The sequence below is a fragment of the Pipra filicauda genome, unplaced genomic scaffold (genome assembly GCF_003945595.2).
Source record: "Pipra filicauda isolate LSUMZ 115617 unplaced genomic scaffold, ASM394559v2 scaffold103_size3290846_pilon, whole genome shotgun sequence".
Lineage (NCBI taxonomy): Eukaryota > Metazoa > Chordata > Aves > Passeriformes > Pipridae > Pipra > Pipra filicauda.
In genome coordinates this window covers 2,109,836-2,137,749 of record NW_024103474.1, presented here as the reverse complement: position 1 = coordinate 2,137,749, position 27,914 = coordinate 2,109,836, and the positions used below count along the sequence as shown (strand labels likewise).

The window sequence follows — 27,914 nt, the reverse complement described above, 5'->3', positions numbered from 1 at the left end:
TGGACCCCAAACTTCTCACACTGCTCGCTTTCTCTCTCCTCTCCTCTCCTCCTGATGTCAATTCCTGGTGCAATCCCAGAAATAACATGGACAAATTCTTGGCTTGCTATTTTTGGCAGCTCCTCCCACCAAGGAAGGAGGGAGATTACACTGCGGGCTATTCAAGCAGGCTGGCACGCCAGCCACAAACACGCTTTCTAGCCCGTACGGCCCTAATGATAAATCCTGGCCCGAACAGACAGTTTTGGCTTCAGAGAGCGTTTGGAAGGGCCAGCACTGTGCTAGACAACCCGCCTACACATTTAGAAGGTGCTATTTATTTATTAAGTCTATTTAATGAGTAGAAATAGAGCTGTGTGGTGGGCACAGTGGCCGAGGGTGACTGGTGTGGGATGAGAGGCTCCTGGCTCTTGGGCATGTTAAACACGCACCGCCTGGCACCACCACCTGGGCGGCAAAGATAAGTAGCTGGGTGATCACCTTTTAATCTGAGCGTAATTAGCAAGAGGCAGATGTCCACGGGCAGCCAGGCCAAAGCAAACGGGGCCATTTGTGGACACCAAGCCACAAAGACACCTCCTGTGCCTAACCCGGCGTGTCCCAGGGATGCAAGCTCGGGAATAACAAGGTGCAGCGTTTCATGGGGCTGCCGCAGAGGTTGCACGCTGTGTATGGTGCACGACAGCAGTCACACCTGAAAATGCAGCTTTGTGTTGTGGTAGGTGGCAAATGAAAGAACATTCTGTTACTCTGGGTTTACACAGCGTTTACTACACCATGGCACCGCTTCTAGGAATTTGTCTTCAGTGATAACAATAATATAATTGGATTTTTCCTTTTTTTTCTTTTCCTCTGAATACAGTGCCTACGCACAACTCAGAGCAGCGCGAAACTGAGAAACACACCAAACAAGGCTGGTTTAAAGAAAATCAGCAGATTGTTTTTAAATTCCTGGATACTTCAATGGCCAAAAACCTGACACAGTCCCAAGCTGGAGATGATTTTTATGGAAACTACACGGGATCTTTCATGCCCATGCATAATAGATGGGTTGCACCCAAATGAATCATGCCAGGCCTAAAGTTGAAATGTTGAATCATCCCTTTCAGGGCATTGAACCTACAGTTTGGTCCCAGAAGGTCTACCTCTTTCCCAGCTGAAGCTTTGTTTAAACAAAAGGATAAGTTTCAACTTGGCCTGTTTAGATCCTTCTCTAGTTCTACATTTTTACAAATTCCTACACTGTTCAGACTTAAGACTTTTATTTCCCTGATCACAAAATTCCAAGTCAGACATAACATTTGGATTTGGAAACAGGCAAGAATATACCCAAAGAGGAGGCTGGTCATCTTTTGGCTTTGATCCAGAGCCACATCTCATTGTAGCTGGCATCACAGACAGTATTAACTGTGCAGCACCTCAAATCCTTGTACCTGCAAATGAATCTGTAACTCTGAATTACAAGCCCTAACAGCACTAAAGAACATCATTTGAGAAGTTTGAGATCTCCAGAGTCAAACAAACTGGGAGCAAACACAGGAGCATTGCATCTGTGAGATACTGGGTCCTGCTATGGAGACAGGTTGTCGCCCTGGTCCCAGAATTATGGATTACAGTTGAAACCCCTTCCTGTTACATAAAGAGCAAACAGATGTTGCATGTCCTAGTCCAAAAGCTACTTCCTCGTCCTGTCTTACAGAACTCATACTTTCTGCCACGTAGCCAACTGTGTGATGGCTGAAAGAACAAATTTTTGCCAGAGCCCAGCAAAATCCATAAGAGACGTGCACAGTTTGAAACCCACGAGTGTCATTACTCGGAACATAACTGCTGGGGGCCTTCAGATGACAGGGTGGGAGGGGAGGAGAATGTGCAGGAGATGGCAGCAGCTGGCTCATGGAATATTGAAGTGAAGAAACTTCATTTCCTGATGAAAATCGAAGTCTAGCTCGATGCCTTGACCAGCAGCCACACCAGGTCACCAAAACCTAACTCCGTGCCTCAACTAGAGCAAAAAGCATTTATGCTACAGCTAGACGTGGATTAAGAGTAGTCCTCTGTAAATTAGGTTTAAATTGAGCCTACCAGTCTCCAGACAACCTAGACCCTGCCTAAATTACACCAGTTTTCTTCAGGGGGGACAGCCAGTAAATAAACCCCATGATGTCAGGGAATGGTGGAAGATTCTGCCAGGCCAGATGGAGTTGTCCAAAAGGCTTCTGACTTGATGATTTTTGTACAAAGAAAGGCCAGATGTTTGTAACTGTTCATGGGCCAGAAACTCACAGCACAGCCCTCCCAGCTAGATCTTCAAATACATAAATGCTCAGCCTTCACAGTGCTTTTGAAGATGCTGGATCACAACAACTGACTGGACTGCCAGCAAGTAATGCTCGTCACTTTATAAAGCACATTAATTTCCCCAAACAGTACTACTCTGTGCTACAGCAGCTTTAATCCTATTGAACAGTGCACATGACTCCTGCTAAGACAGGCTGCAAGGACTTCCATTTTCCTGCTCCTCAGCAAATGCCCATAATGTTCCTGAATTTTCTGAGCTGCAACTTTTCACACTGCTTTCTCTGCCAGTGTTGGCTTTCATTATTTCTTTTAAATATAAACTTGGAGCAAAACCTCTTCAGATGTTTCAAGTTACAAATGGGTGGAAAAAAATATCATTTTCTACATTAAAAGGAAAGTTTTGTGTGCAATGCGAGGGAGACACACAGAAGGAAAGAAGCAGGGAATAGCTCAAAAATGGCAATACTTTGAAACCTGACACTTGGCATGGTAACAGTTCCTGACAAAGTGTACGCACTGCTAAGTTTAGAAGAAATTGTGGCTGTAAAATAAAGCTATGAACACTTGAGAGTACGCCCTGGTGCACAGACAGCAGAGGACACTGTTTGGATTTAGCTATTAACCCATGCAGGTGGCATGGACAGCCCTGGGGACTGTTCTCTGCATCACAAGCAGCAATTGTAAATAAGGTCCCTCCAGGTCTAAAACCAGAACCTCTCATATCTTGTGATAAAAAGAATAAAATAATATAAAATTAAATTAAATGCCAAGGGTTTATCCTTCTGGTGCGTATCAAGATATTTGATTGAGGGTGTAAAAAGCCAGACAGCAAAGCCTTGAGTTTGGGCCAGTGAGCCACTAATCTGTAATTAATGGCTTCTGTACCAAACAGTCTAATCCCTCTTTCATTTAAATGATGAAAACTGAGTCCAACTAAACCTCCTCACTACTCTAAGAGCAACCTGCCATTCCACAGTTATATTCCTCCTGCATTTAAATGCTCCCTATTTCATTCAGTCACAAGGGGATGCAAGGCAAGAGACAATGTCAAGGCAGGCAGAGCATAGATGGATGCCTGGGAAGCCCCTCCCATGGCAGGGATGACATTCCCTCAATTAAACAGGGAAAACATCATAAGATGTGATTCCCAGCACACTAAGGATGAGTAATTCCAGCAGCAGGGAGCAGCAATTACATTAGGTACCTTTCTTTACACCAGGCCAGAGCTGGGATTGGTTCAATCTTCAGTGACAGGTACAGCGAGCACCCCGAACACAGAATGAGTTACACGTTCATGCTTGGAAATGATGGAAGAGCTCAGGCCTTGCCCTCTGCCCAAGAACGCCCACCTGTGTGAGCAAAACAGGCTGTTCAACCAAGGCCAGGTTAAACCCAGGACCAAGGGTGGGAGAGGGTCAGCAATCCTGTAAAGGATTGCAGCAAGGAGGAAAGATGTTCCTCCTCTAGCTGGGGACAGATGATGAAATTTAAACTGGAAGAATAATCTCTCATTTAAGACTGGGGTTAGGATAACCTGGACAGACAGGGATATTCTTCTGTACACAGGTGTCCACCTGCAATTTGTAGGTATCTGCACAACACTGAAATGTGCAGATGCAGTAATGCAGAGCCAAGAGAGGCTCTGATGGCAGTTGGTGTGGTCAGAGAGCCAGTGCAACAAGAACAGAGTTTGTTCTTACACAAAGGTGAAAGCTGCACTCACACTCAGATTTGAGCTCCCAGGGTGCACAGAGGGTGAGCAGGAGCATCTAATTTTCAGTGGCTGTCCATCAGCTAAGAGCATGTCAGCTGAGTATTTGCACAAAGTGCTGATTCCAAGTGCTCACCATTCACAGATCTCACAACACCGACCCAAGGAAAGCAGGCAGAAAAAAGTAGATTTATCCCTATTTTAGGCAAGATAGAATGCGAAGCAACTCTGAGTTTCAATGCAACTGAGCTCTGCTCCTCAGTACTGGTACCTGTGATCTGGCCTCTAACTGTCCCAAACTGCAGAGGTGCTCAGGAGCCTTGCACACACGAAAAGTTAGAAATAACAGCAGCTCCATTTAATTTTTATATTCAAAGTACACACACTGTGAACAAACAGCTGCAGCAGCACCTCACAGGGCTCTGACAGCCCTCCTCTCCTCTCCCCCCAAAACTTAACCTAGGAGACTTTTCTGGATGAGTGAGCCTGTCTGGAAGGAGCCTCCCAGCCTTTGCCCTGCTTAGTGACATTTCCAACAAAAGGTTCCATTTGTGTAATTTGGGAGAAGAGCTCTCTGTTTGCCCATCTTTAAAAACTGGACTAGAGCAATCAAACCCATTTCACTCAGGAAATTCTGTCTGGACACACAGACACACAGAGGCAAACACAGGAGCTGAAGCTCAGCGTGCCCCTGTAAACACCACATTTCCTTCCTCACACACACATGCAAAAAAGTGGGATGGTTTTGAACACCCTGTGTTCAGAGAGGCCTTTCATTTTAGCTATCCTGGGTCAAAGCAAATAACATCACATGGTACCTCAAGGTGGTTTCTCTTGGCTTTTTATACTTGGAAAACACTGAGCACATTTTTATGGATCCAAGTATTGTCCAAACAGGCACTGGCATCACTTCATACTAGTTCCATCATACTCTGTGCTGTAACCATGGAAAATAAAAAACCTCAGGCAGTGGGGAATGACCTGAACTTTGATCTGAAGCAAACCTTGCACAAGAGGTTGGAAAAAAATTCACATATGCAAATTATTTTTGCATTGGTAATTTTTCAGCATATTTTTTCTTTTTTTCTTCTGTTCCAGGGAAAGGCAAGAATAGGAAATCAAAAAGCCCAAGAGAATTACTATAAAGTATTTTGAAGACAGCTTATTTGGAAGGGAAGTCAGGGATACAGCACATAAAAGCCCACTCTAATGAGATTTCCAGTCCAACTTTGCCAAATTTAGGACATTTGCATATTGGGAATTTTACAGGCATCCAAACTGCAGTTAATTGAACACAAAACTTGTGCAATGAAACCTGAGATATGAGTTGAGTACACTGACCTTACACAGCATTTGACCAGTTGAGAATAGGAGGTTTTGGGGAACATTTTGGCATGTCAAAGAAACCAGCTAAAATGGCTCTCCATGGTGTACATTCTCTAACTGCAGAAACGGCTGCAACAAAGCTTCTCTGGAATCAGGATCCTGGCAGAGTCAAAGAAAAGGTGTGGATAATGAGAGGATGCATCTGGGACTAAATGACCCTGGTGCTCAGGGGTTGAATCTGGGAGATGCCAGCAGAAAAATGTCTCCTGTGAAGGTGACATGGACAACCACCTCCCAGCTCATCCACTGCAGAGGAAACGGCCCATGCAGGAGGATGTGAAAGAGGGTAAGAGGGACTTTGGTAACACCATGAATTTGTCTGTGTGGTGAAGAGCATTGGAAAACCAGACTACTTTGCTAACACTTTCAATCCTGCATCAACGATCCACCGAGTGTTGTTCCTGACTGAGCTATATGGGGCAGGAGTGGGCCTCATCCTGCACTCGGTGTAGGATTACCTCAGCACGACCATAAATACATTAAAAGAACATATGCCAAATGAATGCGTATCCCAAACAAGCTTAAACCAAGACAATTTTTCCACAGGAAACCATGTCACCAAGTGATCCTGCAGGTGATTTCTTTGATTCTGCTAAATTCAAGAAAGCCAGGTGCACCACCAGCAAGCCTGAAACAGCCAATGTAGCCTTGAAGCAAGGATGAATTTCAGGACTGACCTAGAGAGCTGAGACCACACAACATCTCTCTTCTCCCACCAAGGAGCAAACATGTGTGGCTGTGCTCCAGCTGTAAAGAGAATCATGTGAGACAATATCAGGGAGACGAGAGCAGCCCGGATTCACACCATTTCAGCTGATGTGTGCTCTTGTCAGGGGACCAGTATCTCAAACTCACACCCCATTTGTTAGTCTTTCCTCTCCCACGGGAGCTATTCTGTGGGTGAAGCAGAGGAATTCACACCAGGTCTCTCGCTCTCCCTGTTTCCCATCAGCAGAGTCCTTTTAAAGAGAAAAATCAGGCAACAACTGGTGATGTACATACAAGCATTTCTGCCAGCATAGTTCTGCAAGGCAGGGATATGAAGAGGTGTGATCCTGCACTGGCAGAGCCGTGCTGGAAACAATCCCATGTGTAGATACGGCTAAACCAGTAAAATACCCCCTCACTTTTTTTTTTAAACGAAGATGATTCGTGTTGTGCTGTACGTTTGTGTCTGCAAAAAGGTATATTTTTTCCCTTTACATTTTGGCTGTACAAAGCACATCTATGTCCAGATGTGGAAGCATTTGTTGGGTGTAGCAACCTTTGGTGTCCTATTTTGGGCAGGTGTTCATGGTATAGCCAAGACCTCACATTTTCTGGAATAGATGAATGCAACTCAGGATTATCCCTTGACACATCTCAAAACATCTTACTGGGAAGACACGAGGAAGGGGGGTGAAAACAGAGAAGACTTTCAGAAGTCTGCTCACATGCATAAAATGAAAAGCAACTGCATTTTCAAACCACATTAGACTCAAGAAAAAGCAAGTAATAAGTCTTACTGGGGGTTTGGTGAATGGACGGAGAGAAGGTAGATGAAGAGACAAATAAACCCAGCTGAAAAAAATTCAGATTTCTGATCAAGGGAATATATTCATGGAATATGGCATGTGGTATTAGCCCAGCTGAGCACACAGCAGCAGCAGGCACTGAGACCCACAACCGCAAAGTGAGCGAAAGCCGTTGCCAGCAGCAGTCCATAAAAAGGACATAAATAATTAGAGTTCTTCTAAGTAAGGTCAAGTTTTACCTGCTGCTTCTCTTCCCCTACTTAACAGTCAAAGGAGATGGCTCAAAATAATTCAGGGAGAGTTTTGTGCAGGTAAATCTCAGAGCAAGGTAGAAAATTTGAAAATATTCAGAGCCTATGTGTTTACCACAAATTTTGCTGTACATTAAATGTGAGCTGAGCCATGAACTCAGCAAGTCCTGACAGGTTAGTTTGCTGCATCCTCAAAGTAGCTTTCCTGATGGGAATTTGGTTGCTGACCCCTTGAACTGTTGTAAGATACTGCTGGAATTTTCACATCCTGTCCCACAACACAGTGGGTCCTCTGGATCACTGAAAGTGCTGCCCCTTCCACTTCTCACAAAAAGGGGAAAATATATACAGCATTGTCTGCAGATAGGGACTGAAAGGGGGTTTATTTTTTAAAAGGTTCAAGGCAATTTAAATATTCCTCCCTTTGAGGCTGCTACACGAGTGGTTGATTTGAGGTGTAGGGTGGGGGTGGCTGGAGTATAATCATCAGTTCCTCAATATAATGGACACACTTGGGCATTTTACTTTGCATCATCTTCCTACCACAAACAGCATTTCCTTCAACAGCTTAATGGAAAAACAACACAGTAAAGAAGTTGGAAAATGCCATGTAAAGAGAGCAGCCAAGATTATTATTATGATAGGATTTGTACTTTGTATTTTAATGCAAAAACCCCTGGAAACATCTGACTGATCTCAGTCTCCCAAAGGAAAAGATTCTTGTTTTCATAATTCTACTTCAGGTAAAGAAATATCCAGGAAAAATAAAAGCAGTGCTCAGTGGCTGGATCTTTATCATCCACCTTCAAGCATCCATACTCCTCTAGAAGACAGCACAGAGAGAGTAACTGTTCTTGCTGCTGGCCATTTCATACTGAAAATCCCAACAATTCCCCTTCAGCATGAAGACATCCATCAGAAGGAAAGTTATTTCAGATCTGACAAGCAGTCACGGGCAGAGGAGGATTGTTACATAAAGCATCAGTGGGAGTAAACAGGAACATTTCTTACAGGCTGTAATGCCTCCATCTCGAGGGACCCTCACTGTACCACACAGGCTCTGGGACTCCTCCGAGTGATTAAATGCATACATTGGCTCCTTGGCAGATATTCAAACCTTCATACCACATACCTGCCTTTTCTCCTGTATTTTCTGCTTGTGTGCACTTCTGCTGATGCTGTCTGTCTCCATCTGAGGAATTTGCACTTAGCACATGAGGGTCCCTTCTGTCAGCAGCCAAAGGATGGAGCAACAGAAACACCTTGGTTTCTAAGGAGCCTTTACAGTGTCTGGTTAAAGATTTCTCCACTTCAGCACATTGTCCACTGCAATGTCACACAACCATCACTGCTATTTACCGGTTTGGAAGCACCTGGTCCCCATTTGGCATTTTCCTAACAAACTTGTGCAAGGAGAAGTGACCATAAGCATCCAATTATGACAGGCTCTAAGATGAGAGACTCCCCCACCAGCCAGTACTAACTCACAGATCAATGTTTATGGCACAGAGTAGACACAGAAGAAACTTTCTGTCCTTTGGCTAAGTAAATTTTCAAGCTCTCTCTTCGCTCACAGCACGACCTCTCCTAACAGCATCAAGTGAAGAAACCACAGCTCTATGTTGCTTTGCTGTCCAGCATTCTCACACACTATGCCCCTGAGAATGCATCCATCATCCAAACTCAGGTTGTGTTGCCAGAAAGGCAACATGGTCACAAACAGCCTCTTAAATTGACATTCCCTCAGCCAACCCTCCCAGATGAAAACTGGGCTCCATAGGAAATAACCTGCTTGCAGGACCTTAGACAACACCAGGCCACCTTCCCCTACAAAGCATTACTCTCTTTGAGCAGAACAGCAGTGCAAAGAGAAGTGAGTGCTACTGCCACTGCCCAAATGTACTCCATCCCCTTAACTCATGAACTAATGTATTGGTTTTCTGTCTCCTGTTTTGTGCCGTGCATCCTGGCTGACTACCATCAAACAAAAACACTGCTGGAATTGTCAAAACTGGCTTTTTCTCCAGGTCTACAGCTAATAGTGCCTTCCTACTGCCCCTTTGGGAAGCATTATGCAGCCTCTTTGTTCTGCTCCCCAGCCTCTGCTGACGTCTAAAGAGACACGCCTGAAAAAGCCCTCTCCCTTCCAAAACCCCCTGCACAGGACACATCTGGGATGGAGTTAATTCCCTCCCTAGCAGCCTGTATGGTGCTGTGTTTTAGATTTGTGACTTGATCAGTGTTGATAACACACCAGTGTTCTGGTTCCTGCTGAACAGTGCTCACAGAGCATTAAGACCTTCCTTGCTCCTCATTCCACTGCCCAGGGAGCAGGCTGGGAGGGGATCCAGGTGGGACCAAAGGGAGGGTTAGTCTTTCCAGGGTAGCTGTTGCTCAGAGACTGGCTGGGCATCAGCTTCATGGGAGGTGGTGGATGACTGCCTTTGCAGCACTTACAGCACTTACTCCCCTCCCACCTTTGTTGTCCTTCAGTTACTAAAATGTCTTTATTTTGACCCAGGAGTTTTTCTGCTCACTCTCCCTGGGAGGGGAGGGAATGAACAAGCGATCAGGTAAGTGTTCAGCTGCTGGATGGGGTCAACCCACCTTACCCTAAACCCCTCAAAAGTACGTTTTCAGGCTAATCTTTACTGGACTGAACTTTTTTTTTTTTTTTTTTTTTTTTGGTAACCACAGCTAAACCCACCCTGTATCAATCAAAACCTTCCTTTAGCCGCATCTCAAATTGTCCTACATTCTGATTTTTTTCAGATCTCATTCTCACTTCACTGTCACTTTAGGACAGGCTAATTCAAATAAACACTAATTAAAGCCATGTAAGGACCTGGGACACCTGTAAGGCATCACAATAGTTTTCGGAAGCTTTTTGGAGCTCAGCCTTTGACAGGTAGAAGGTAAAGCCATGCATTTGGGGCAATGGCATTTGGACTGGATTTGGATTCCCAAACCCTTCCCTCCTAGAAGTCAACTCTCCCTGAGAGACTGAGGAAGCAGAGAGAGGAAAAAGCAATCTTTGTCCGTCAGTTTTGTGTGAGGCTCTCAGCCATGCCCATCTCTGGATTTTGTTCTCAAGTGCTGAAACGTTTCAGGTTGTTCAGGCAGGGAGAGCTGCACTTTTGGAGGCTGTCCAAACCATCCATTAGGCTCCTCTTGGTGAATAAATTGTTCTGCTTGATTCATGGGCATCACTGGTGTCTCTGAAGGGAGTTAACCAGAACGTAACCAGTGCATAGTGCTGCACAAACAACTGGGACCAATTTGATCAATAGTGAAACAAACAGTAAGAGTTTTGTTCCAGCTGACATATAAGTTAATTGACTCCTGAAAAGTAGCTTTGTAGAGGCAGGGAGAACATTTCCACAGGTATGTGACTACCCCCAAGCCCCTCATTCGTACACAATCTTCCCTATCATTCTTTGCAGCATTTCCAATTCTCATTTTCTTCACCAGTTAGTCAGAGCCACCAGGTGATTTTCACACACGCTTTCCCCACCTTTCTCTGCACACACAGCTAGCAAAATCTCAACACTTGGACCAACTGCAAGAGTTTCTGCACTTCCTACAGCATCTTTCCATTGCAACATTGCTACTGTGCTCCTCTGAGCCAGCTCTGGGACAGCAGCACTTCACAGAGTCACATCCCAGCTCCATGGCTCTGAACTGAAAAGCAAAACCTGCTTCAGTTCCCTCAGGAGCTGCTGCCCAGCCAGCTTGGTGCGAAGTGATCATCACCAACAGCTCCAATGACCATGATTTTAACTTTCACAGTCATTCTTCATCACTGGAGGTATCAAATTGCACTGGATTCCTGAGCAGGGTCTCCATCGGACTCTGCTCCTCCTCCTTCTCCTGTCTTGGCCTTGTACAAGACTCTTTTCTGCCTAGTGGAATGCAATTCAAGTCTGCTGACACTCAACCTTGCATGAATAGTCTATGACTCAGGATAACAGCAAGTGCTTCATTAGCAGTTCTCTCAGAGGGTACAATGATAATAACCAACATCCCAAGGGAGACACACACACACCTACGAGCCCCCACAGTAGGAGCTATGCAGGTAAATGGAGCAGGAGAGAGTTTAGTTACAGTGTAAGAGCTAGCCAGACTTGCAGAAGTGTTTGTGAGCAGCTATTGAGCCCTCAGAAGCCAACTTCAGCCAGGCAGAGGCAAATTTTGAGGACATCCATTAAGGTTATTCAAGGTACACCCTTTTTCCTGCAGAATAACCAAATGCATCTCTGGCCTATCATCTGCAGTGCAAACACTACCCAAACGCTTCCAGTGCTGACAAATATATTCTTCCATCATTGCTCAATTGCTGTTTGCTCAGTTTAGCTCTGTGTATGTTATAATAGCATTCAAAGCCAGAGCCAGCCTTCAAAAGCAGATGAATCTGAAATTACCAACAGAGGCATTTTTGCTCTGAGGTCTGGATGAGAGCATAAAATAACTGAACTTTGTTCCTGTGGCTTATGACATCATCTGGCCCCTCTCTGACTGAAAATATTTCTATTCCTCATTCCAGCCCATCTGTTCTTCAGAAAACTCCTTCTCTCTATTTACTTGAAAAACAATTAACTGGAGGCAAAGGCGCTCCCCCACCCCCCGAGGAAAGTGTGTTTATAATTAAGGGAAAAGCACTACATGTTTATTCCCGCTGGTGCATGTGCATGCAGACACACGTGTGTGCACATGCCTATTTTTAGCTACACTGTCAAAATCAGCCTAATATTTCACAGCAAAGGAGGTCTTCTTGACCCGAAAAACACATCATTACTTCTAATTAGGAAAAAAAAGAATCAGAATTGTCGAAAATATCTCTCTGCAGGGGAGACGTGCTGTGAGATGACTGGACTTTTCCCTGCTGTTGTGTTTTCTTTAGCTTTAATTTACTTTGGTGTAACAACTGAGCCCAGTGAAACTCACCAGCTAGCAGGGAAAGGCAGAAGTGGGTTAGGAGACCTTTCTGCGTGGGTTGGGAAAGGTATTTTGGGCCATCTCTTCAGATGATAAAGTGCACTTGTTCAACAGAGGTTCATCTCATTCAGTACAACCCTCACATGCATTCAGAGTCTCTCTGCTGCTGTACCTTTTCTTGCCCTGGAAGGAGAACAAGCTGAAGTGGTACAAACACTTTCTATCAGTGCAACCCATGCCATCAATATAAGAATTATTTCCACTAAGACAGTTGTAACAAGAGAAGTATTCTCCTCCTTTTTCCATCTATAACAGGGAAATTACACATTCCCCTTTCTCTTATCCTTCCTTATTATAACCACTTCTGGAAAAAAAAAAACCACTAATTTACCGCTTGCTGGGACAGTGCCTGCAATGAGGTGGGTCTCCACTGAGTTTGTGGCCTCAGGACACAACTTTAGTACACACAGCAGCGGGAGCATGGAAATAGTTTCATTGCACCATCCCCAGAACAACACCCACATGCCTGCCAGGTCACTGGGACACAAACACTCTGAAGAAATCCTACATGACTCAGGGCTGAGCTTGTTTGAAACAGTGACTGCCAAGCCACACGAAAAGGGGTGAAACCCCCTCCAATGAGTTCACTGCTGAATTCTCAGAAATGGTGGGCTGAGGGGAAATGCATTTGTACTGCTTGACAGATGGAAACCCCTTGGGCAAGGCTGCCCCGTGGCAACTCTCTCCTCTGGCAGAGCAGGGAGGCTGAGCAGACCCCCAGGATGTGCCTCCAAAGTGGTAGGACCCAGCAGGGTGCACAAGCTCAGACTCAGCAATTCCTTAGGAGCCAATTTAATTTTCCCAGGACAGAGGAGAGGCTGTATAAATTTGAACAGTGATACTTGGTCAGGTTTGTCCTTTCAGCTATGTCTCCAAGCTAGACAAAGAATTTCACCATACAGGACATGACACGCCACATAACAACTCAAACTAGCAGGGTTTCTAGGTAGGGTTGGAGAAAATCACTCATACTTCATAGTCACTGTATCTCTGTTAGAGCCCTTAACATCTACCTAATTTGTTTTTTGATCCACTTAGGTCTGTACTGGAACCACGAGTAGCTGTATTACAAGGAACTCCACTGACAGAAGTCTACTTTGCTGCTTGTGCTGTATCAAAAATCATATCTTTCTAGATACAGGGTCTATTCATGCACTTCTGGCTTTTAATTCACACTTGGTTACACTTGAAACAGAGAGGTTTCAGTGCAACTACTGAAAAGATGATGGTATATAACACTGTAAACACCTGAGCAGCAAACCGCTGAAGATTTTCTTTTAGAAAAAAAAGCAGAAAAACACACACCAAGCAATTTGCTTGAAGTCTGCATTTCTGTTGAGGACAAAATGGGTTCACCGTGTCCTGCTTTATCCGCAGGGGTAGAGAGCACAAGTGGTTTGCCTTTCTTCTCTTATCTCCTGACATTGTCAGCAGACCCGGTTATGCCCGGAGTGCATCAGTCAGACAGCTACACTCAGTCCATTTAGCTCCTTAAAGCGGAGTGGCCGTGCTTGCAACAAATTGCTTTTACCATAGAGAATGAAACAGATCTTGCAAAATGTATTATTTCAGAGAACAGAGTTTAAAGAAGCGTTGCCTGCAGTCTGCAGGCATCACAGGTACAGCCTTGCTTTTGTTACATGGCAATTTATGGGTGTAAAAGACCAAAGAACAAGGCCTTTAAATTTTTAAATCTCCTTATACCTTCAGTTTCCAGATAAAATTGTTTGAATATAGAAGTTATTGTCCTTTCCTACTGCAGTCCATAGGAATACAGCCCTTGACTTTAACAGGAGCAAAGCAAGCTGATAATCAAGGAAGACGTTTTTCTACAGATACAACTGTACAACAAAATACACTTCTGAGTCCTTGAGCCTGAAGTCTTAACCCCTTGCTGACTTGTGGCATCGAAGTACCACACTGATTTGTCCAATTTCTTTTCCCAATTCACTACACCTTGCTGGAGAGTGTCCTGCTTTACACAATAACCTCTCCGACTTCCTGCACACCTCCTCTGTGGATCAATCACATCGGCCACACCAGAGTGGGAGAGGGTATTTTCTTCCTGCTTGTCTGTAGCTTCATCTTTCTACTTGCCTTTGGATAGCATTGCTAAACACTGACTTTTTTTTCAAGCTTAGTCAGAATGGGCACAACTGACTTCCTGATGTCTTGGCACCCACCCAAACCGTCCATTAGCTACGAGTTCACAAACTGATACGTCTTCGGAAAGGTTCATGGGCAACGCTGTTGTTTCTAAAAAGAAATTAACTTCAGGTAAATGAAAATAAGATTTACTGCCTGGGGCAGGTTGCATGCAGTAAATAACTCAGAATTTATGAATTGTCATCCGTGAGACTCCATTCATGTGCAAAGACAAGGGGCCCTTGGGTTGCTCCGCGCGGTAACTCCCCGTTAAACCACTGCTGTTTGCGTGCATCACACGAGGAGCTCTGGATGTGGATCGTGTCTCCACGGGGCTGGGCACTACCCAAACGTCACGTCAGGCCATCCCATGCACACAACCCTGATAGTCCTGGTTGATATGGCCCTGTGTAGGAACTCTTACCAGCACCTCCCCTTCCACTTCCCCTGCTGCCTGCTACTTTAGCAGGTGATGAGGAGTGTTTGTGAGCCAGACAGGCAGCTTGATCTGGGCAAGGGGCTGGTGAGAGACCCTCGGGTCCTTTGCACAAGGTTGAGTCCTTGGCACGCTGATCACCAAGGAACACCAAGGCTACAATGGAGCCCCAGAGATGTACTGCCAGGCAAAGACCTTCCCAGCCCGTTGCTCCCTCCCACTGGCTGCTGTGGGCTCTTCAGGTCCAGCTTGTTGATACCCAGTAAAAAACACAACACCCAGATTTAGAGACCTGCTCTTCCCCCTCACACAGAATCTGGGGCCTTGTTCCCAGACCCCACAGTCTTCTCAGCAGCATCAGTCCTAAGCAGCAAGAGGTCCTTACCATCGTCACTAACACACAGACCTGCAAAGGTTCCTTCCTACCTTTGTTTTCTGTGTTTCCATTATTACTGAATTCCTCCAACCACACTCCAACCAAACCCTGTATTATTGCATTGCCAAACATGGAGTGGATTTCTCAACCCTAGACAGCTCCCCAGACCCTCACAATTCACCATATACAACTGTTGCCCACACTGCATGTCCCAAACACACCTTGCAGCAAGGGCTAGGAGCAGCACACCTCAGGCTTGATGCTAAACCAGACCAGAGGGTCAGACAAAATTGAGACTCATCAAAAAATAAAATTATCAAGGTGCATTCACATTTTCTTCCTTAGGTTGACATGGTTTAACTACCAGGTCAATTCTACCATCGACTTTGCACACAGAGCTATGGAAGATGTCAGAATTTCACTCATGTTATGGCTGTTATTTGCAGTAGCCAGTAATTTCTAATAACCCCTCAGAGCCATCCATGTCTAATTATAAAAATGGATTCACAGTTAATGTGTAGAAAAAAAAATAGGTTATTTCAAATAATCTTTTAAAACTGAAATACAGTCTCACAGACAAAATCCCAAATATTCAGACGAGCTAGAAGGAAACATTGAGAAGAGAGTATGCCTGAGCAGCTCACCTCCAAAACATGGGGATTTTCTTCATCAGCTGAGCCCCAGCACAGTCTCCACTTCACAAACAGAAGAGTTGAGCATCACACAGCAACCAGAGGAAAATCAGCAATCCCTGGAGGAGCTGCCAGTCTGGTACTTGGGAGACCCAGGTTGCTCTTCCACTTCTCATGCTGATATTCCCATTGCGTGCTCTCCACCAGCCACACAATCAGTGTTCCTGTTGAAGAGAAAAGGAAAAAATCCATGTCCTGCTGTCTGTCTTGCCTGGTAAGACAAACCCCTTGGAGCAGGGCTGTCTTTTCCCCATGTGCTCTGCCCATCCTGAATGGTCAGTCTCAGAACACAAGTGCTGATGAGCATCTACATATGTAGACAGAGACACAGAAGGAGACACCCCCTTGTACCCCCTCATCAAACATGTCTGTGTTTCCTTGGCAAGAACGAAACAGTATGAGGAGGAGTTTGGATATGTTAATAAAACACTAAAAGGAATCACAGCTGCTAAAACAACTTTTTGGAGATGCTGCTGATCTCAAGTCTCTTGATTTACACACATCCATGTTCCCGTTACCCTGGAGAGTAATCACAGATTTTGCTTAAAAGTCCTCAGCAAGTTTCATGTTGACACAAGAACAATATATTTTGTACACATTGTTACAGGCATTTAACTTCAAAATCCCGGTCAAACAAATGCATTTAACCAGCCCCCCAAAGGCCAGAAAAGTCTGACACACAGCGAGGTGCTGTACCTCATTTCCCAGCCATTTCCAGGGCATCCCAAACCCCAGCTATCAGTCAGTGAGCCAGTCTCTGCCAGAGTACACAAGAGGTCCCTGGGTCTGAGGAAACCATTGCTTTGTTAAAGCAGCTTGAACACACATTTTGGGCAGGATCATAACACCTTTTGGGGGACAACAAGGGAAATTTTGGGACAGGTTTTAGAGCCAGCATTAGGCAAATGTGCCTCTAATACATACACACACCTTTCAGTCAGCTTCTCTTCAGAAACTCAGAGGTCTTGGCTACTACAGTTTTATAGTGGCTTCAAACTGACTGAAGACTAACAAGGCTTTCCCCAGGGTGGGCGCAGGGATCTACAGGCACACGTTGGCCAACAGACACAGCACCAAGGTCTGGGAGCTGGGAACAGTTTCCCCCATTTACTCAGCAAGCTCACTTACTGATTTTCATCTTTGGTAGCTCTTACTCAAGATTAATGGTTTCTGATCAGTCCCATCAGAGCAAACAAGATTACCTGAAGCCATGGGGAAAGGGAATGTAAGAGGTGAGCATCAAGAGAATAGTAGCAAGACCGTAAGGATGGATAAAGGAAAAATGCCTTGTTGGGACAGATTTTCCATGGGATTGCAGCCATTGGAGCAGCACTGGACTCAGGGGAACAGCCCTCTTCACAAACCTTGAGGAAAAGGAAGGATGACTGTGAGCAAAGGGTTCGTTTCCTCCCAAAACTTTTTGTTTTTAGGATTCATTACCATAGCAATGTGTCAGGCTGTCTCTCCAGGTTAATTTTTTTTATCCTTTCTCCTGGGAAATGATTCCTTATATCAACAATGCTCAAGGCCATGTCTCCATCTGGCAAGAATTCCCACAGCTTTCAGTGAAGCTACAACAACTGCCAGCAGCAGATCCACTAAACCCACCCTTAAACTTCTGTTAACTTCCCCTGCTGCCTCTCACCTAAAGCCCCTTTGGGCTAGAGCTCCTCTTCCTTCAAAGTGGCTTGTCCCTTGAAAGTACATTCAACTTTTCCATGTTTCAGCAAGGAAAATTTAGCTGTTGTAGCTGTTCCTTCAATCCATTCCACTCACACACACACAGTCTGGTATGGAGCCTCCTCCTACACATTTTTGGACACTTATGTGAAGCAAGCAAAAACCTCAAGCCTGCTGAGGTGGGACCGGGTCTGGCACAGGATGTAGTCAAAGAAACCAGAGGATTAACAGCCATTAGGGAACCTCAGCCAGGCTTCAAACATAAAACCCAATACTTCCTGCGTGGCTGAGGAGCACATGCCTGAGGGACAGTGCCCCTTTATGTGCTCCCAGACACGCCGTGAGCGCTCGGGTCTCGAGAGTCCAATGAGCTTCATTCAGCAGGGGCAGAAAACAGACAAAGATGAAATCAAATATCATGACATTTTCTCAATGTTTCTAGTCAAACAGAAAATTAAACAGGCTCAGTTTTATTGCCAGAATGTTAATTTATGCATGGCTTTGGGGAAAGCAGGCTCAGGCACACACAGAAGGTCAGGTTTAATGCTGTTATTAGCTGTCCCTTCCTTCCTCCTAGAAAGCCTCACAGAGCTACTTCCCAGTCAAAGGGGGAATATTTAACATAGGGAAGAGGTGGGTGAAGGGCTGGAGGCTTTATAAAAAAGAAAGCAGGGGCAGTTCAGATCTCTTGGTGGCAGGCAGACTAGCAGTGCACCAGATACTCCAAAATAATCTCATCTTCTGCCCATTCATGTAAAGGTTTCTGCATGAATAACAATGTTCTGGATACATATACTTGTGGGGTTTGGTTTGGTTATGACACAATGACACTGAAATCTGTTACTCAGTTCCCATGAAATATGCAGTGGGAGAGTTTACCCTCTTCACATACCACAGGATGAAGTAATTAATAAAACACTGATACTGAATCAAAGTTCCAATAAAACAAGCTAAAGGAGTAGATATATTCCTACATCGTGCTCATTAAAGCACTGTAAGGGAAAGCAGGAAAGGTGGTTTAAAGATAGCTGCTTACAAATGACAGAACATTCCTAAGTACAACCATTTTCCCGGGCTTCTCAAAATCTGGTTTTGTGTCATATCCGTACATGGATGTTTATGTGGAGATCCCATACTCCCTTTGGGCCATGGATCAAACCCCATGTTTCCATACAGTGCAGAACACAGCTGGCAATGTAAACTTAGCACTGGCTGCTCTGGCAATATGCATAGAGGAGAGCTGGGCTGGGCACAGGAAGGAGGGGGATTTGGGTGAAGTGCCAAATCATCCATCTTCACAGGAGCCAAACACCAGCTGCAGCTGTGGAAATGGATTCCCAAACCCACCAGCATCATTAGAGGCAGAGGGAACCTCCTTCCTGAAGTCACACTGCACAGTCTCTGACCACGGTGTCACCAGATTACAGTGGACAACAGCCCATGTGGAGGTTCCCTGCTCAGCTGTGGCATTTCTGAACCAGTTCTGGATCATATTTCCAAGTTCTCTGGCAACTGAAGGAGCTGGATAGGAAAAATGGACTGACTGCAGATGAAATGCAAACCTGAAGCTCTTGCTGGAACAAGCACTCATTACATTCAAAGACTCACAAGAGAATTGAACGCTGTAATGATTTTTTACAAGTTTCAGTGAACAGATGCATTGTGAACCCCTCACAAAATCCCTCTCCTAAATTCATATTTACCAGCCCTTGGAAGTGTCTTTTTCCTTCAAGATCAAACATCCTGACTCCTTCCAACTAATTAAATGGATTTCCCTGGGAATAAATTGCAGTTGTCACCTAATCAGATGGTGCATTTTAATATGATGTTGGCTTTCCTGTGCTGAAGTACGTGAATTCCACAGTGTTTTGGTTAGACTATGGAACCTGCTTATGACTCAAGTAGAGTTTGTTAACAAAAAATTTAACAGCTCACTGGAAAAATTTATGCCACTGATTCAAGCCCCCATTTAATTTATTTTTTTTTTTTGCTTCTTTCTTCATATTCTTACTGGGTTCTCCCTGTTTTTCTTTCTTTTGAGAAATCTGAAAACTTAGCATGTCACCAACATTCCTTGTGTCATTTTGATACTGTCAAATGTTTGTGGCCATACCAAGAATCTTGGTGTCCCTCAGCTTTGGTTCCAGTCCTTTCCCAAATTAGATGTAAATTCTGAATAAAGGTTTCATCAACATGCCTAACAGCTCGTTTTTCCAGAATAACAGCAACAGAAAAAAAATCCAAATAAAATGAGCAAAGAAGCAACAAAGATTTCTGAAGTTATTCACTGGCAAGGACTTAAATTTTCCTGATGTGTCCCAAAGCCATCAGCAGCATCAGTACTTTGTCACTACTGCAGGTGATGGAAAATGCAGCTCAAGTCAAGCCAGCTGGAGAAACTGATGCACTTACTAAAAGACTATTCATTTACTTTTTTAAATCGTGAATTGCTGGATCAGCACATTCCTAGTTTTCAGTGATTTTAGTAGCAATGGGACCAGGAGTAGAAGGGAACCATCAGAGAGGTGACAATCTGGACTGAAACAATCTGAGCCTTTTGGGATGGTGAGCTTTTTGGGAATGATCTCCAATATTCTTCCCTGGTGATATAACTATGAAGCAATTCCCCACCTGGTAACTCACATCACTTTCACCAAAATTTCACTTACGCCCCAACATCCTGTGTGACCGAGCCCTGAGATGCATCTGTCCACATTGCATTTGTTCCCCAGAGAAACTTAGAGGGGTGCAGTTCCTTGCCAGGAGCTTTTTAGGGTATCGTAAACCATGTGCCAACTTCTTACTCATAGTGTCACAATATGAAAGCATTACCAAAGTCTTGCAGTACAAGTCATGAACACACTGAAGTCACTAAAGGTGACACTTGCAGTTCGGCTCCGGGTACCAACTCTGCAGAGCATTGCAACCAGTTTAAGTAGGAACATGTCTGAGTAGGAGCCAGGCTTTCCAGGGAGTTTGTGAAAAGATATACAAATTATATAAGCTTAAAAGTGAACATGAAGCAGAGGAGGCTGAGGGCACACCGAGGGAAAGGAGACCCCACTGGAAGAACTCTGCTGAAGTTGCAAAGGCCACGGAACAGGTGGCTGTTTGCATGACCAAAGGTTCAACAACACAAAGGATATGCCTTCAGTAACCTTTTTAGAAGTGGACTTTAAAAAAAAGGAAGTAAATTGTCTCTCTCTCTTCCACTTAGATGCCTTTTCCCCCAGACCAACATGAACATAACATGGCCAAGCCTTCTAGCTCTCTGACAAAGAACCACAGTGGGTCAGCAGGGGCATAAACAGAACTCTCAAGTCCCTCTGTTACAGAAAAGCAGGGTAGTAAATTGTTCTCAAACAGGACAAACTTGGTGTGGTTTGTTTGGGGTTTTTTTAGGTTAAGTGGGGTTAATGTTTGGATGAGAAGCACATTCCAGTGTGATTTCACCACTGAAACGGAGCCATCTCTGGGGTGGAGTCCTGCAGCTGCTGGTGGTGCACATGTATTTTGCTCAATGTATCCAAAGAACAACTGAGGATACATCACAGTTTGGGTAGGATGCTGAGTTCAAGCATTCTTGCACCAAGGAAAGTAAAGGACTTTTGCTCTCCCTGAGAACTGCTGTGTTTTTCAGCCTTATTAATTGGGAAAAAGAAGACATCTCCCTCATCAGAGGGACAGAAGGTTGATGGCACCGGCACAGAGGGACATCTCCCTGCAGAAACAATTTTTCCTGCCCCTCCTGTCCTTCACTTGCACACCTCTTCCCCAAGGACCACACAGCACCACCTTGCTGGGTGCCAACCTGAGAGATCCTGACTGCACATCAGGAAGCCCTGAGGGACATCATCACGTGCTGATATTCACCTGGCAGCCACGAGTCAAGAGCGATGTCCTGGCCCTTCACATCCCCCCAGCCATGACGGAGCAGCCGAGAGCTGTACAGTGCTGTCGGTCACACAGAGCAAGATGCCAGCTATTGATTGCTCACATTTTTCCCCCAACCTCCCCTCTCCTTGTGCCTTGCCAGCTCACTTCACCCTTCCTCACAGCAGGCTGAAGCCACTTCACATCCTGCTGGCTTTATTTCAACTGTCTTGACACAACACAGTTTCTCCTGCTTCTAACCGTGCATTTCCTGGCATGATCCCCATTGGAAACCTCAAGTTCTGATAACACTCGATGACCTTTCCTTTATTATTTCCCACGACGCTCTTCGGTCCCTGAGAGGTTCTAAAATTGGGATTTGCCTTCCTGGAAAGCCAGACACTCGGGGTGAATGACTCAGGAGCCTTGGCATGTGGCTCCAACAGCCCAGGATACAAAGGCAGTACCTTCCCCCTCACGCAGTGGATCCAACAGTAGGAAGTATTATTTTTCAGGGCTGTGCTCAGTGATTTCCTAGAAAAGCAACAAAAATGCCACATGTGTTTGTGTTTCCATGTGAATTCAGCACAAGGAAATCCACACAGGCCACATGCGGTTTAGAAATTGTAGGTGTTGTGAGCCTTGCGTCTGCATAATGTCTTGCCCTTGGTATGCAGTAAACATTCCACATCTTTAGGGGAAACTCCCACATAGCCAGCAGAAGGAGGGCTTTTAAAACCCCAGATCCCAACTTCAGCGCAAAGGCACGAGCGGACAATAAATTTTCCATCTGCGAAGGAAGCGTCCAATTTCACCCGGTTATTTTGATACGCGGCTTTAACGAGGCGATTGTGCAAGAGCAATCACAGATGGACAAAAGGGAAAAAAAAGAAAGAAAGAGGCTCAGCAACGTGCAAACTCTGAAGAGAGAAGGATGCCTTAGCGTGAAGGCTCTGCCAACGACCAGGTCACACTGCAGAAGTCAACGGGGCCAGATTTCTACCCAGCGTTACAGCTCACAATCAGAGCCTTGTTCGGAAAGAAAAATCAGCTCTTATCTCACTACCATAAAAGCCAATATAACAGAGCACTCAGCTTGGAGCATGATACTGAGCAGTTGCTAAACCATATCCTCCATGCCAGAAGAAACCCTGTGGGTACTGACTCTGGGATAAATTTCTGCCTGTCACATGGGACCATGAGTGTCTTTGTTCCTCTGCAATACCCCTCTGAGATATTGAGGGTGGATGTCCCAACACTGTTTTTTCCCCCCCACTTTATATTTCATTTTAAGAAAACATTTCCTAAATAATGACTAAAAAGTCAGGTCGCTAATGCAGAATAAATCAATCTGAAACACAAAGGATGCCAGGAGCATTTGAACTGAAGCAAGAATGTCTCCACTGAATCAACCCAAATGTTCCCTTAGATTTTCTGCTGAAGAAAAATAAAAATTTTGATTCAAGTCTGAATCAAGATTGAAAATCTAACATCAGCGCACAGCAGATGTACAGGCCAACACCTGAACAGCACACACCTCATTCCTTATTCATCCTATCAATTCCAAAAGGGCAGGACAGTTGTGGAGGCTCCAAAACCACTGGAGACCAGAAAGGTATCAGAGCTCCTCCAGCTTCCCCAAGTGTACAGACAACCCCGACATTTTGGGCCAGGGAGAGCAAGACACCACAGAAATTCCCACTGCAGTATTACTGGGGGAAGAAAAGCATGTGTGGTTCATAGAACCATTAAGGTTAGAAAAGACCTCCAAGATCATCCAGTCACCATTCAACACATCTCTGAGGGACGAGTCATGTGGGGAAACATTGTTTGAGGAATGATTAAAAATAAAAAAAAAAAAAGAAAAAAAAAAGAAAGAGTCATGAGGTCATTTATATTGATTTCAGGCTGAACTTTGTAGATTAATTATGGAGGAAAAAATAGGTACTGACAGCTTGATGTTGACTTTTAAGCTGGTTATTAGAACAAAGCAAGCCAAGCGTGATCTTTAGAGGAAATAGTTTCTGATAGGGTCCTGGTGCTATGTTTCTTAGGTAACTGGACTCTGGCCAAACCATCTGGCTCTTCTGCATTTCATTCTAACAAAGAGGACTTCACAAAGCCTGGAAGAAAACACTGTACACAAGAAATGTAAGAATCACACTCAGGAGTGTGCCATTCAAGGAGATATTTGATACATTTTAGAAGGATTTAGAGGGAAGAAGGTAGGGAAATTAAAAACAAATACTGAAAAAACTGCTTATACTGGAGGAAAAAGCAGGACAATCCCTGCATTGTGATGCTGTGAGGGTTTGCATTATTTGGTCCTATGTAGGAAACAAGCATCTTACTATGGAGAGAGAAAGCCTCTTTCTCCTGGGGCAGAGGAGAACAGCAGACCCAGGGTCACAGTTCCCTAAACAGCACTTTGGCTCAGTTTTGAAGAAACCAAACCAGAGGGCACCTTGCTTGCCTTCTTTCCACCAAAACTAATGAACAGCCATTTAAACCTGAACACAATTATGGTTTCCTCTGGTGTAGACACCCAAGAAAACAGCCCCAACACAAACCACAGCCTGCTTATGTCCAACCTGTTCAGCATCAGGGAGACACACAGGTTTTCCTCAAAGTCCCCACACTTCAGTCCACTTAATCCACTGCCTGTCATCTTGGCAGCTAAAGCAAAACTGGATTCATAGGGATGTCCATTGTGGGGAACAAGAATGTAACTCTGTCCTCATTTACTCATTTTTAGCAGTGTCAGCACATGCAAAACTCCAAGTCTTATATGACAAACCTGTGCTGAACTGACAACCACAGAATATTTGGCAGGGAAGAGGGATAATTAGGATTCTAAGCAGATGCTCCTAAACTGCTCTCCAAGGCAGGTGGGAGCTTATTGACAAATTCCTTGAGTTCATATGGGTGTCAGAGAAGTTTCTCCCTGTCTCAGGCCAGCCAAGTGCTCTGTCACGTCCTGCACAGCAAAGTAACAGAGTGTCTCCCCTCTTCATCAGCCAGGCAGAGGATCAAAGAAAGACAGGACGCAGCAAAGAGAGGCTGACCTTTGCCAGCTCTTAGGCATCCTGTGATATCTCATTTCTCTGTCAAGGCTCATCTGTTTTCATTCAGGTTCCTACCTGTGCTGGATTTGTGGCAGATGTTCCCATGCAGACAACACCCTTGGCTTGTTGAAGTGACCCATTGTCCAAGGACAGAGTGTCTGCTCCCAACAGGACAGGCAAGAGCCTGCAGGACAAAGTCTGGGTGTTCCAAAGGAGCCACAGGGTTTGTCCTGCAGATGAAGGAGTAAAGCCTCTCTGGGCCACAGTCCAGGAGAGTTAGTGATCTCCCAGCTGTGTATATGTGTATGCAAATTTAAACACTTTTAACACTGTGAAATAGGCACCTTTTGTGCCTAATAGTTATTCTTGGAGCTTCCAGTTTTCATTGTCTCAGGAATCTTTTACTGAACTGAGCACTTACAGTGTTATGCCAGTGGGTTGAGTTAAGTAAACAGCTCTGACCCCATCCTCAAGCTTCCCTTTGCTTTTTCTCCTCTTCCAGCCTCCCAGCAACACCAGGGATTACCCTCTGCTCCCGGCTGTTCGGGCAGATAGACAAAGCACCCTGCCAGCATCCAGCACCCTCCATGTGAGCAAGAATGTTAAACTGCTGTATCCAAAAGGAACGACAGAGCACATTATCACAATTAAAGCCAACGAGCACTTAGCCATGGGCTGTGCTCCTCCAGTGCCTCGGGCAGCTCTGTGCCACCACTGCCCAGGGAGGGCCACAGAAACACCCGTCACCACCTCTCCTCTTTTCCATGTCCCAGCTCCCCACTTCATTTTGATCTCAGCAAAACTGCTCCTTTGCTGCTCACTTTCATTGTGAACTCTGCAAGGGTCTGCAAGGAACTGAATTTCTTCCACTTCACCTGGAGTGAGGGTAAAAATGAAAGGCAAAACTTTTTGCCTTATCCAGTAGCTTTTTCTCTGGATGAGTGGTCTTAAAGGTGCTGACAGTAAGTGAATCAACTTTTCACTTCGTGCTTTTTCAGCTTTGGCTCTCCTAAAACCATCTTTTCCCTCAAATGAAAATGTGCATGAACATTTTCTTTGGTCTTAATATAAATGACAGACATAGAGAGTGAACCAATTTAATGGATATTTAGTGCCAAAAGGAGCTGGTCCCCTCACTCATGATCCCCTATTTATCCTCTCTGCCACGTCTCTGATGCTCAGCAAACTCTGCACCGAACCCCAAATACAGCAAACCTGCTTCTGACAGGTTATCAAGGTGCATCTTTCCAGCACAAGGTCTGCCAAGAGCCAGGACCTGTGCCAGGGAGGCAATGGGAAGACACAGCTGGAAGCAGGGAGAAGATAAAACAGTTCTCTGCTGCCAGGAGGAAGAAACCATCTTAACTGTGTCTTCTATAATTCACCCTCTTGACTCTGGCTACCAAGATGTGACTGAAGTAAAGTAGAAGACAGTGAACAGGGCTGGAACCCATGCACCTCCTGACTAGATGGTACAGCAATTCTACTCCCCCTTGAAACCCAACTTTGCTCCCCCCCACCAAATTTCTCTGAGAAAAGGGGTGAGACATTGCATTTCATATTTTCCGTCCTCTCTCCCCTCCTGCTGCTAATGATTTGATGGCAGAAATTTTCAAAAGCACCCAGGAAATGTATTTGCCTGATTTCTAATGGGAATAAAGTATCAAAAGCCCCTTTGGCTGCATCACCATAACAGCCCATATATGCAGCCTGCCATAAAGAAATAACAGCTATTTACTGAGTGATATAAAGATTAGTTTAATGCTATAAATACTTCCAAACATTGTTGAAGCATTAACTAATCCACTCTCACAGCAGCTCCTTGTGGCAAATAGACCATTCTTTCTATGTTGAAGGGGGGTTAGAGCAGAGATTTCTTTATATGTGCAGCAGCATCTCCTGACAGTGGCTCTGAAACTATCAGTGTTATCAGACACCCACTTTGGGGAAGGACCAGGTTCTGGTGTGAGGGCTCATATAAACACACCTCAACTGGATACTCCTTAAGAAGGGGATGGGGACTTTTTCACATAGATCCAGACAGTTACCTTCCACTGAGAGGAAGCAGCCATTTAATCACAGTCGATTTTTCTGAAACAATCATAATTTTGTTCTTTCTCACTGGATGGTTGTGATTAAAAGATGAGAGGGACCAACACCAGAAAACAGGCCCTTGAACTCAGCCAAAATATAAGATACAGTAATTGATAGTAAAAAATTGCTTTCTACAGATACTTCAGACTGCCTTTCACAATTATTTTGGTCTATGGTGGTTTAATCACCCTGAAACTACTCTGGTGACCTGCTTTGGAAGAGGTAGGTATAAGTACCAGTGAAATGCATCTTCACTTGTTTATCCTTAGATTTTAGGAAACAACTACCTATGGAAACAACCTATTTTTTTATCTGGAAAGTCAGAAAAAAAGGTTATAAACCTAAAAAAGGTTCCACCCAATCAAACATTATATATATCTCAAAAAAAATTACATAAAGACACCTATAAGGCTCAAAGGGCAAAGCATCCTGCTGCTGTAAATCAGTTGGGACCAGTTTCTCCCTCTCCAGCTGGCTACACATCTCCTGGGCATCCTGGTATCCAAGGGCAGCTGCCTCTTTGCTTGGAAGCAAGACCTGCCGTGCACACATCAGCAAACTGCCCACTTCTGGGGGGATGACCCCCAAAACCTCTGCTGTGGAGGACTTGTTCAAGGCAAGAAAGGAAAAACTGGTGGAAAGGGGGATGAGGAAGCAGTGAAGGAAGCTGTCTGTTAGCAGCACACCCTGTAGGCAGGCAAAGGACCACTCACTTTGTACCTTCTGTTTGGCCTCCAGAATAGAAACCCAGAGGCCTGGCTTCCCTTATAATAAAGCTCCCATTCATCTTTTGGAAAACTATCTCCAGATCCTTTCATGTGCCACAGTGATTCACCATCTACCCTGCAAATGAATCCCATCACGTGTGGTGAGGGTTCTGCCTGCACACCAGGAGAAGGTGGCTCTCACCACACCTGGGACTGTCAGGCATTTGCAAACCCCCTGTGTGAGAAGCTGCAAACCGAGCAAGAGCTCAGCAAATGGAGCCAGACTGGAAGAGGCTTGAGGCTGAGGGACACCTGTGGCTCTCTGGGACATCTGGCCCTCAGGAGTGCCTGTTCCTCCCAGCCTTGAGAAGGAAGCACAAGAAAAGCACACCAGGAAAGACTGCGTGAGAAGTAAAAGCAGCCCTAGAGACAGTCCCCTGTTGGGTTTATCCTTGGCTGAATAAGATTCATTTTCAATGATAATGGGAAAGGTGAACCCTTCTGGGGCACTCTGTCCCTCCTGGGCCTGCTCCCTATGGTCCTGCCAGGACACAGCCCCCAGGTCCTGGCAGCAGGACACAGCACAGAGCCTTTTCACTTTGGTTCCCTACTTACAAACCAGCAAGGGATGCAGCTTCCCTCCCCAGCAGGGATTTGGATAAGCCATATCGAACTTGGCTTCTTAAAA

The 27,914-nt window shown here is 45.0% G+C and overlaps 1 long non-coding RNA gene across 1 annotated transcript in view; it reads right to left on the bottom strand.

Moving 5' to 3' along the window:
- LOC113991168 overlaps nucleotides 1–27,914 on the bottom strand; it is a 247,908-nt gene that overhangs the window by 83,315 nt on the left and 136,679 nt on the right. Inside the window, exon 6 of the long non-coding RNA XR_005562682.1 lies at nucleotides 15,760–15,971. This is a non-coding gene — a long non-coding RNA (uncharacterized LOC113991168). The remainder of the gene's footprint in view (nucleotides 1–15,759; nucleotides 15,972–27,914) is intronic.